Here is a 10,000-nt window from a genome sequence, read left to right on the forward strand (position 1 = left end):
ATCTATCATTTATCTATCTATCATCATCTACATAGATAGATAGGGTTCATACTGATGTCTCTGACCATTCCCAGAACCACAAAGTTCATTCAAACCTTCCTTTCTTGCATATTTATTACTTAGCTCTTTCATAGAAGCTTGGCTCCCATTACTTACCATGAATTTACTTATTTGTTCAACCCCGGGATACGTATGAAAAGTTTCAAAATTATTGACCCATACCTCCATAGGAAACAAATTTACTGACTAGAGTACAGTGTCTATATACCTTATAACCCTATTTTTCAGTTACTGAGCTCCATTTTTTTCTACCCTCGTTAGTGAGGTTGTGACTGGTGAGTTTTGGGTGACTCACTCATATTGGACACAAGATGAACTTAGGGTTTGGGAGGTTGACTGACTTTTGGGTCCATCCAGCAGTTTTTTCCTGTCTGTGTTCCAATAAGACAGCCTCTGTCTTCCGTATGCAAAGGTGGGAAGTGGTGACAGGTGTCCTTTGTGTACTTCCTTCCATTGGCACCCAGGATGGTCATTCTAATCCTTCCACAAACTCCACATCAAGTGTCATGTAGTCTTCAGGGGTTTACATGTCTATCTATTCCAAGGGCTTTGTAGACAATTGCTTTGCAATGTCACTGGGCCTTTCCAGTGGAGGTCCTCTCTTTCTCCTGTCAGTTTGGTTATGTCATGCCCCTCTGCCAAATATCTTAAACCCTGCCAAATACCCCTTGTTGGAATGGAATTACTCTTGCGTCCTCACGGGGCCCTCACCTATCATCCCTGTTGGTGGCTGTGTGTGGAAACCAGGAGTGGAGTTAACATTGAAAGAGTTTGCATTCTAGAAATGCAGTGATTATGATCTAAAAGTTCAGTAGAAATATGGGTGGAAGATGTGCTGATCTATGTTTATGCTAAGAAAGTCATAATGATACATTTAAAAAGACCAGAGACATTTGTGGTTATCATCAATGAGGCACAATGATAACATTCAAGAGAATCCTCGGAAGCCAGAACTTATGGTGACATGATGAATGACGTGTCATTGTGAAGAATGATGTGACCAGTACTACTTTAAATAGGTGATAATTGAGAACCATAGAGGCAAGAAGGGAGATTCTTTTTTTTTTAATTTATTTTTTATTGGTGTTCAATTTACTAACATACAGAATAACCCCCAGTGCCCGTCACCCATTCACTCCCACCCCCTGCCCTCCTCCCCTTCCACCACCCCTAGTTCGTTTCCCAGAGTTCGCAGTCTTTATGTTCTGTCTCCCTTTCTGATATTTCCCACACATTTCTTCTTTTGTCTCAATACAAATAAGCTCCAAGGAGCGATCACGCCATGAATAATAACAGCACTGCTACCTTTTCCTTGAGATTATAGATAGAAAATTAGCCAGAAATGAGATGCATTTGACAATAAAGAGGACAGTACCAACAAAGAGAGTATCGGGACCTGAATAGGAGGATATGCTGTCTGGACATTAGGATGAATCTTCATGTGCACTTACTGGACAATCAAGCATGTAAGTATCACTTCTCTCTCTCTCCATTATTTTAAATCTTAAGTGATAAATTAATGAATCTCACATGGGCCCATGCTGGTGTTGCATAAATCCAGAGGACATTATTAGTATGGAATAAAATGTGAAGAGTGCCACCTGGAGTTGAACAACAGGGGCCCAGTTATTTTATTGCTGTTGTTAACATTTTAGGGATTTGGTTTCCAAAGGTTGTGGCTGACAGTGTGATGAACACGGTTTTATACCGGATGTGTGGGCTATGTGGACATTACGCATGGAATCACACAGTTTCCACCCTTGCTTCTCACCTGACAACTCTCTTTGCTCCTCTTCAGTCACTTTATAAAGTGATTACCTTTCTCATCTCTTTTTTCACCTCCCCTTCAAGATTCTAAGCAGTTTGAACTTCATACTATTCCTTACTACACCGTGCTTTTTTGTGCTTTCTTTTTTTTAAGATTTTATTTTTTATTCACAAGGGACACACAGAGAGAGGCAGAGACACAGGCAGAGGAAGACGCAGGCTTCCTGCGGGGAGCCTGATGGGGCACTCGATCCCAGGACCCTGGGATCACGCCCTGAGCCAAAGGTGGACGCTCAACCATTGAGCCACCCAGGTGTCCCTTTTTTGTGCATATGTTCTTCTTCTACTTGGAATGTCTGTCTGTCTGTCTCTTCTTTACCTCCTTAATTCAACTGAAAGGTCACCTTCTTTGAGGAAATTTCCATGCATTGTTAGTCACTTCCTTCCCTGATGCCCCTTCACTTTTGAACTTGAATTGTTGTGGCATTCACCCTTTATTGTAATTATGGGAGATTTTATATCCACTTTAAACATGTAAAATCCAGTTCTAGACCTGAAATTTAAACACACATGGTGCTGACTCTTGAGAGCAAGCTCATTTAATGGTATCAGTTCATTTGTATTTCTCTCTTCTACTAACCAGTATTTCTCATCAGAAGGGACATGGATTGGAAGCCCATGTGTCTGCATTTATCAAACCTGGCACCTAGTGCATATTCAATAAAAATTAGAGGAATAAATTTATTTATACTAAGGGCTATAAATATTCTAAACTAAAAATCACAGAATCCTGGCTTATAATAATTTCTAGAACTTCCAAAACAGTAAAAATAGTAAAGGGAATTTTATGCAGATTTGTATCATGCAAGTTTATGCTTTAAGGTAATAAAAATGTGAAATAATGAAGATGACTTCAAATTACAATATCTCAAGAACTGAATGTTTAAAGCTGATTGACCGAGTAATGTTCCATTTGGTGGTGTCACTTTTGCACCAGCTCAATTGATCTAAAATTATCTAAATTATCTCTCATGTGAGTAACTGACAAGTATATGAATACTTTTTTAAAAAAGTATATGAATACTTATATGACACCAAAGAAGGTGCTTTAGTATTTTGAGATATATCTTTTGGGAAAAGTAGAATCTTTTTCTAATAAATTTTTTTTTGTTTATAAAATATTACATATGATGGTTGACATATAGATAAACAGCATTTTGTCCACTTAATTCATGTGAACCTCGTGTAATTTCTTCAGCACTGGGGGATCCCTGGGTGGCGCAGCGGTTTGGTGCCTGCCTTTGGCCCAGGGCGCGATCCTGGAGACCCGGGATCGAATCCCACGTCGGGCTCCCGGTGCATGGAGCCTGCTTCTCCCTCTGCCTGGGTCTCTGCCTCTCTCTCTCTCTCTCTCTCTCTCTCTCTCTCTGTGACTATCATAAAAAAAAAGAAACTGGGACATAGAAGTCTATTAAAAAAAATTTCTTTAGCACTGGACTATTAGCAGTTGCCAGGACATCTGAGAAATACTGCATGCAAACAAACAGATCATTTTTCCATATTTACTTTTTGTCTCCACTTAGGTCTTACTCAGTTCTGTCTGTTGCATATTTCTTCCTTTATTCACTTAGTCAATTGATATATGCACCCAAAGAGCTGGTTCTTTAAAAAGCTGATCTTAAGAATCTGGAGGGAGGGGGCACCTGGGCGGCTCAGTCAGTTAAGCATCTGCCTTCAGCTCAGGTCATGATCCTGCGGTTCTGGGATAGAGCCCTAAGTTGGGGTCTTTGCTTGGGGGGGAACCTGCTTCTCCCTCTCCCTCTGCCTGCCACTCCACCTGCTTGTGCTCTCTCTCAATCATATAAATAAAATGAAATCTTGAAAAAAAATCTCAAGGGAGGAATTGAATTAAAGATAGTGTCACTGGAAACTAAGGAGCAGCATCACTGGGGGTACAGTAAATGGCAGAGAGAGGAAGTCCATCCTGTTTGGGTGAGTGGAGGCTGTCATCCACCCCTGGTAAAGTAATTGGTTCGGTGATGTGAGGAGACGCACATCTGAGTATCAAGATCCACAAGGATTTCCAGTGATGGATGGAGACATCAACAAGGTGGAAGAACACTCTAAAGTTTCAGATATGGCTAGCCCATACCTTTGGGCTTGATACTTGGGCATAAGAGCAGAGGCCACGAGGGAGCAGAGCATAGAGTTGGCTCCAGTGGCTATCAAACAGACTATGTGCCCAAATTAAGAAGACTCTGCATTCCTGGAAAGATGATCCCTTGGTTTCTATTTTTTTAAATTGCAATAAGAAAAAAATGTAGACCACCACCAAAAATATCCAAGTATTTGATTCACTGCTTTCTTTTCAGTGCTGAAAGATTGTGTCTTCTATATTCCAAATGGTCTCAGACGAGAGAGCTAGCCTCTCCAACTTTGTGATTGGGGTGGCCCACAGATTCATTTCTTGAGACACAAAGGATTCAATGCAAGGATAATTGTGAGGTATTGAGGATGGAAATGGAGGGATACTTATTATTTTTTTCATGACAGAAATTTCAGGACCACAGTACAATCCACTCACAAACTTCTTGTCTCCTACACAATACTGGAAACACAGATGTTCTTATTCTGTTTTAGGAACATCAAAAGCAAGCAGCATTGCCCTAAATAAGAGGTCTTATTTAGAAATACAAAGTCTATGTTCTGGGAAGCAGCACAATTTGCTTAAGAACAATAGATAATAATTCCAGGTTTTGTATTCCATGTATTTCCTACGAGAAGACTATATATTTACAGGGATGTGTGTGCGTGTGTGTGTGTGTGTGTATGAATGTGTGTGAATCTGCTTGGGCTGCCACACAAAATGCCATAACTTGGGTGGCTTAAACAGGAATTTATTTTGCTGTAGTTTTATAAAGTCCAAGATTCAGTTTCAGGTGAGCACTTGCTTCCTGGCTTGCAGATGGCTGCCTTCTTGCAATGTCCTCACACGGCAGGAGAGAGAGAGAGAGAGAGAAAGAGAGAGAGAGAGAGAGAGTGAGCTCTCTTGTGTCTTTTCTTATAAATATAATCAAGCCATGGCAAATGTCCTACTCTCGTGACCTTATCTAAATCTAATTACTCCCCAAAGGCCCCATCTCCAAATACCATACATTGGGGTATAGGACTTCAACATATGAATTTCGAGAGGGCACAAACATTTAGTCTATAACAGTTATATGAAATCTCTGGACCACGTAGGGGATTGTTCTAAATTTCCTATGACAATGAGCCATTTCTCAACCTTGGCAAGGAAAGGGAGTATCCAGCAATTGCGCCAATGATGGCATAAAGCCAAAGACTCCCTTTACTATTTTTCATAACATGCCATTGCTACAGTCGCTAGGAAGAGAGGGGTCATGAGTATTTCCTCATCAGAGAAAGTGTATGCCATGCAAAAAAATATGTAGAAAGTGCTTTTTATGTACAAGTTATCATTCTAAGACTTTTTGGAGATGGCCTCAAAGTATGATTGTTTCCCTCAAGTAGTTTATCATCTGTCTGAATATGTGGGCCAGTTCAGCTGTTTCAAGGACTCATAACTAGCCTAGCAGGAGCAGCAGACCCATATAAGGAGAAATGCTCTTAATGGGACGTAGGTTTTTGTGGAATGTATTTCCAATTTACCCTTAACGGACTTTGCTCTATCTCTGCTTGACTCACACTGATGTCTTACTTCACCTTGCTGACCTTGTGACACTGTGATCCTTTCAAGTTTGGCAGGCAGATTGCCAGCCTTTTCTGACTCTGATCCCTCTCACTTTGTTCTCCGTCTAGAAGGGAAGAAAAACATGTTTTTCCCCCTTGACAACCAGAGGCAAAATCCCTTTGATGAAGGAATGAAGGAAAATACTTTGATAGCTTCTTGGAGTGGGGGGGTGGGGAGTAGGGGGTGGGAGGAAGCAAATGTGAAAGGTGGCCTCCTCCTTCCAAAGCATGATTTAGACAGGCTCAAATGAAACAAAGGGAGAGATGCTATGTTCTGCCTGAAAACAGTAATAAGAAGGGGAGTAGGAGACACAACTAGATGAGAAAAGATAAGAAAGGAGGCGGGGAGAGAGCACAAGAAAGGAGAAGGTTGGTCAGAGCTCCGTGAGGACTCAGGTGGTATTGATACAGCTGAAAAGTCAATTTCGTGTTTGATTTCAAGTTCTTTAATACAAACTTGTGTTGGGGGCTTTTTGAAAAAGCGATTGGGGGATATGCAGCATGAGGTTTAGGACAGGGAAGAGAGAGCATGTATAAGAGAGAAGATAAAGCACATGGAAAGAGAATTTAGCAGCACTAGAGAATAAGAACCAGAGGAGTCAAGGATAAATGCATGCAATCCTCCCCTACTCTTGGATTCTTAGAAAACTGGGGAGGGTAATGGTGGTAATTCTGGTTGCTCTCGATACGTGGGATCAGCATGGGGCTAAATGCAATTAAATGTGAAGGGACAAGGGGACCTAACTGGGTGGAAGCACTTTGAAGACATTCATCCTACTGGAATGTTGGTTATGTCTGGTGTGTGGAGTTTGATTTAAGCTACAGGACTTGCAAACAGACTCATCAGCTTCCTCCCAAGGCCCCAGCTGTTGTCTTCTTCTCAGATCTGTCCCAGGGCCTCTAGACTCCAAATATCAGAGAAAATATAAATGTCAACATGAATAGGGTATTTGAGTCAAACGAATGAGTGAGGGCAACTAGTGCATAAACCCCGACCATAACAGTCTAATTCAGTGCTATGCATTTCCTACTTGCAAAGGTTCCACTTTGTGCCAGCCAGTGTGCTGGGCACTGTAGGAGAGCTGAGAGGAGTCTTTGAATCCAAGAAGTCAGCTATCTAGGAAGAATCGCATAAGCTTACAAACATGATATAAGGTCGAAGAAGTCTCGTGTGAAAACAGTCTAAAGGGGGTTATAAGTTGTCAAAAGGGAGAGGGTTCTTTCCTAGTTAGGGAGTAACCAGACATAATTCATGGAAAATTATTTTATACAGACTTTAAAGGACAGATAAAGTTTTTACAAGCATTGATGAGGAAGAGGAAGTGACATAAAAGATAAAAATCAAATTTTCAAACAACCAGCCACTCAAAGCAACAAAGATCAAAATAGATCTCAGAAGAATAAATCATCTGGTATTGTCTGCAGTGAAGGCATTTTTCTAGAAGTCACATGGACAGCCAAACGGATTGGAAGAAGAGTACATCTCACTGATAGCGATGATACTCGTGATCATAATTATTGTCATTGAAAAAAAACTGTCTTTTAGGTGTCAGATACTTTAAGTGTAGTATTTCATCTATATATAAAAAACCCAGGGGAAATATTATCATTTCATTATATAGGTAAGAAAATTAAGAACCGGAGAAATTAAGTTCTTTGCCTGCTGTTATACAGCTAATTATTGGCACAGCCAAGATTAGAATCTGTCCGATACCCAAATCCAGTTTACCATGCTCTGTTGCTTTGGAGCAGTTTCATAGATTTATGAAAAAGCAAACAGAATCAGCAATGGAAAAGCGTTTGATGTGAACTGTGTACTTAGGGCTACACTTTGAGCAATGACATATGGATCAAGGGTTGTTTGTAGTTAGTAGGTAAACTGTGGTTCAAAGCTCTTCTTTTTGTTGTCTTGGAAAATCTCATGTCCCTCAGGGTACCTCTCCTCACTATGGTCTCTCTTTCTCCTCCAATCACGTGGCTACAATGACCCTCTACAAGTTGATGATTCCTGAATCTCCATCTCCAGCCTTGATCTTGCCCCAAAGGACAAGGAGCACTATTCTACTTCTCCACTTGGAGATCTTAAAGATACTTCGACATGCAAAACTGGGGTGTTCTGCTTAATAATTACACTAAGTCAACAGGCTAAAACCCTAACTGTTTGAACACACTGGTCACTCTGTCTTAAGCCCAATATATCCCACACTGAACATGTGGTCAGTAAGTCTCTGTGGTTTTGTGCCTCATATCGCTTGACTCTACATATAACTCTCATTTTCCACCATTGGCACTACTCTCATGCAGGCCACTTCCTGGACCACTTTATTGCAAAAAACTTCCTAAGTGGTCTTCTTCACAATCTTGTTCCCTTTTATAACAAGAGAGATGGTTTCTAAACACAAATGTGATTTTTATCAGTTCCCTCTTTGGTCTGCCATTCTCTTAGGATGAGGTGTAAACTAGATTGAAAAGGTCTCTGAGATGTAACCCTGCTAACTATGGCAGAAATTCCCTTTACAGAGTAAGTTTTCTCATTTTTAAACTTTGTATTTCATTGAAATGACATTTCTTTTAGTTCTGTAAATCTGCCATGCTCCTACCTCTGGGCCTTTGCACTGCTCTCTACATTTGTCTGGGACACTTTCCCTCTCTTTATTTGGCCCACCTCCATATTTTCTACCAGTCTCCCCTGAGAGGTTATTTATTCCAAGAAGACTTTCCTAACTTCCTTGAAAAATGGTTTTCACTCTACTTATCACTGCATCCATCATGCCTACTGTGATTGCCGACATAATTGTCTCTCCTATTAGATGTAGCTCAGTGAAAGCAGGGATGGTGCCTGTTACTTGTCAAGTAAACCTCCAATTTATTTGATGGTTTCTGTTCATTTTCTGCTACGTGTGGCCACCCTAGATTTCTTCTCCTAAGGACCATACTAACAGAAACAGTCTTTGCTTTTTATTCCCCAAGGAGAGGTTTTGCTGACGATTCCCACCAAAGGACAGTGTCTGGAATGCAGACTTCGACTTTTGAATGAATAAATAAAACTTCCATTTATTAAGTGCTACTCTGTGCAGGACCCTATGCTGAGCCATTTACATTCATTAATTTATTTAATCCTCATTCAGCCATAAAGAAGGTATAATCACTGCTCTCATTTTATGGATGATTAAAATAAAGCTCAGAAGAATTAAATAACTCACTCAAAGTCATGTTGGGCTAAGTAGTAGGGCAAAAATCCAAACCCCAGCTTGCATCATGTCTAACAGTGACATTCTACTGCCTTTCTGATCACCGGGCAGGGAATGGCAGTGACCTGCTCTGTAAGGGAGAATATGGAAGGAGACCAAAGGATGGCACAAAACCAGCTCATTATCAGAGGAGAGATTCAAATAGGACCTGGACTGATGGGAAGGTTGTTACGCCTGGTTTAGTCTTGTCAGCTTCCTGATGAGTTGGTGGCTGACAGACTACACCTCAGCTTGACGTGCACATATTATTTGTAGTCATCTATTTAGATGTCTATCTATTATATTGAAATAGTCTCACTGTAGTAAATGCCTACTACTTGCCAGGCATTTTGCATAGGACCCCTCTAATCTTCTTTTTTTTCCCCCTCTAATCTTTTGATGAAATAAGAAGATTGGATTGCCCAGCCTTGCCGATTATATATATATATATATATATATATATATGATATATATGATATATATTAGCATATATATATATATTAGCATAAAACTTGAAAGAAGGGTTGTAAAGTCACAAAGATACCAGAGCATATAGAATCTGAGATTTGCCAAATGCACCTTCTTCCTCTACCCTAAATTCCTGTCTTTAAACCAATATACTCAGCATTCATTCAGTAAATGTCGCAAAGGGTGAACTGTGGACCAGGCACTGTGAAAGCCTTTGGGATAGTTGGCCCCTGCTTAGCAACCCTGTTTATAGTTTGTTCTGTAAAATGGGTTTAGTTCTTCCTGATTAATGATGCCTTTTCCCCAGAAACTTGAGTAAAGAGCCCTCTTCTGGATGGCAGGAGAGTGGTGACCCACTTATACTCAAATGGGAGGACGAGGTCAGCAATGCCTCTCAGTAGGGAGGAAGAACGAGGTTTGTCCCCATTAGCATGTTCTTTAGGAGCCAAAACCTAGGGTGCCCCCATGTAGCAGAAAATTAACAGAAATTATCAGACAAATGGGAATTTTACTTGACCCGGAATGAAGAACTTGTCCATGCTATACTAAATCTTTGTATCTCCCGGAAGTGCTAGAAGTTTAAGTAAAAAGATCTTGATAAAACTTCACCTAAATGTTTGCCCTCGTGAGTTGCAGTAAAATGTATTTATTTTTAATAAATTTTTAATTTAAATTACAGGAAGTTAACAAACAGTGTAATATTAGTTTCAGGTGTACAAGATAGT

This window comes from Canis lupus, chromosome 14 (assembly GCF_048164855.1).
Source record: "Canis lupus baileyi chromosome 14, mCanLup2.hap1, whole genome shotgun sequence".
Lineage (NCBI taxonomy): Eukaryota > Metazoa > Chordata > Mammalia > Carnivora > Canidae > Canis > Canis lupus.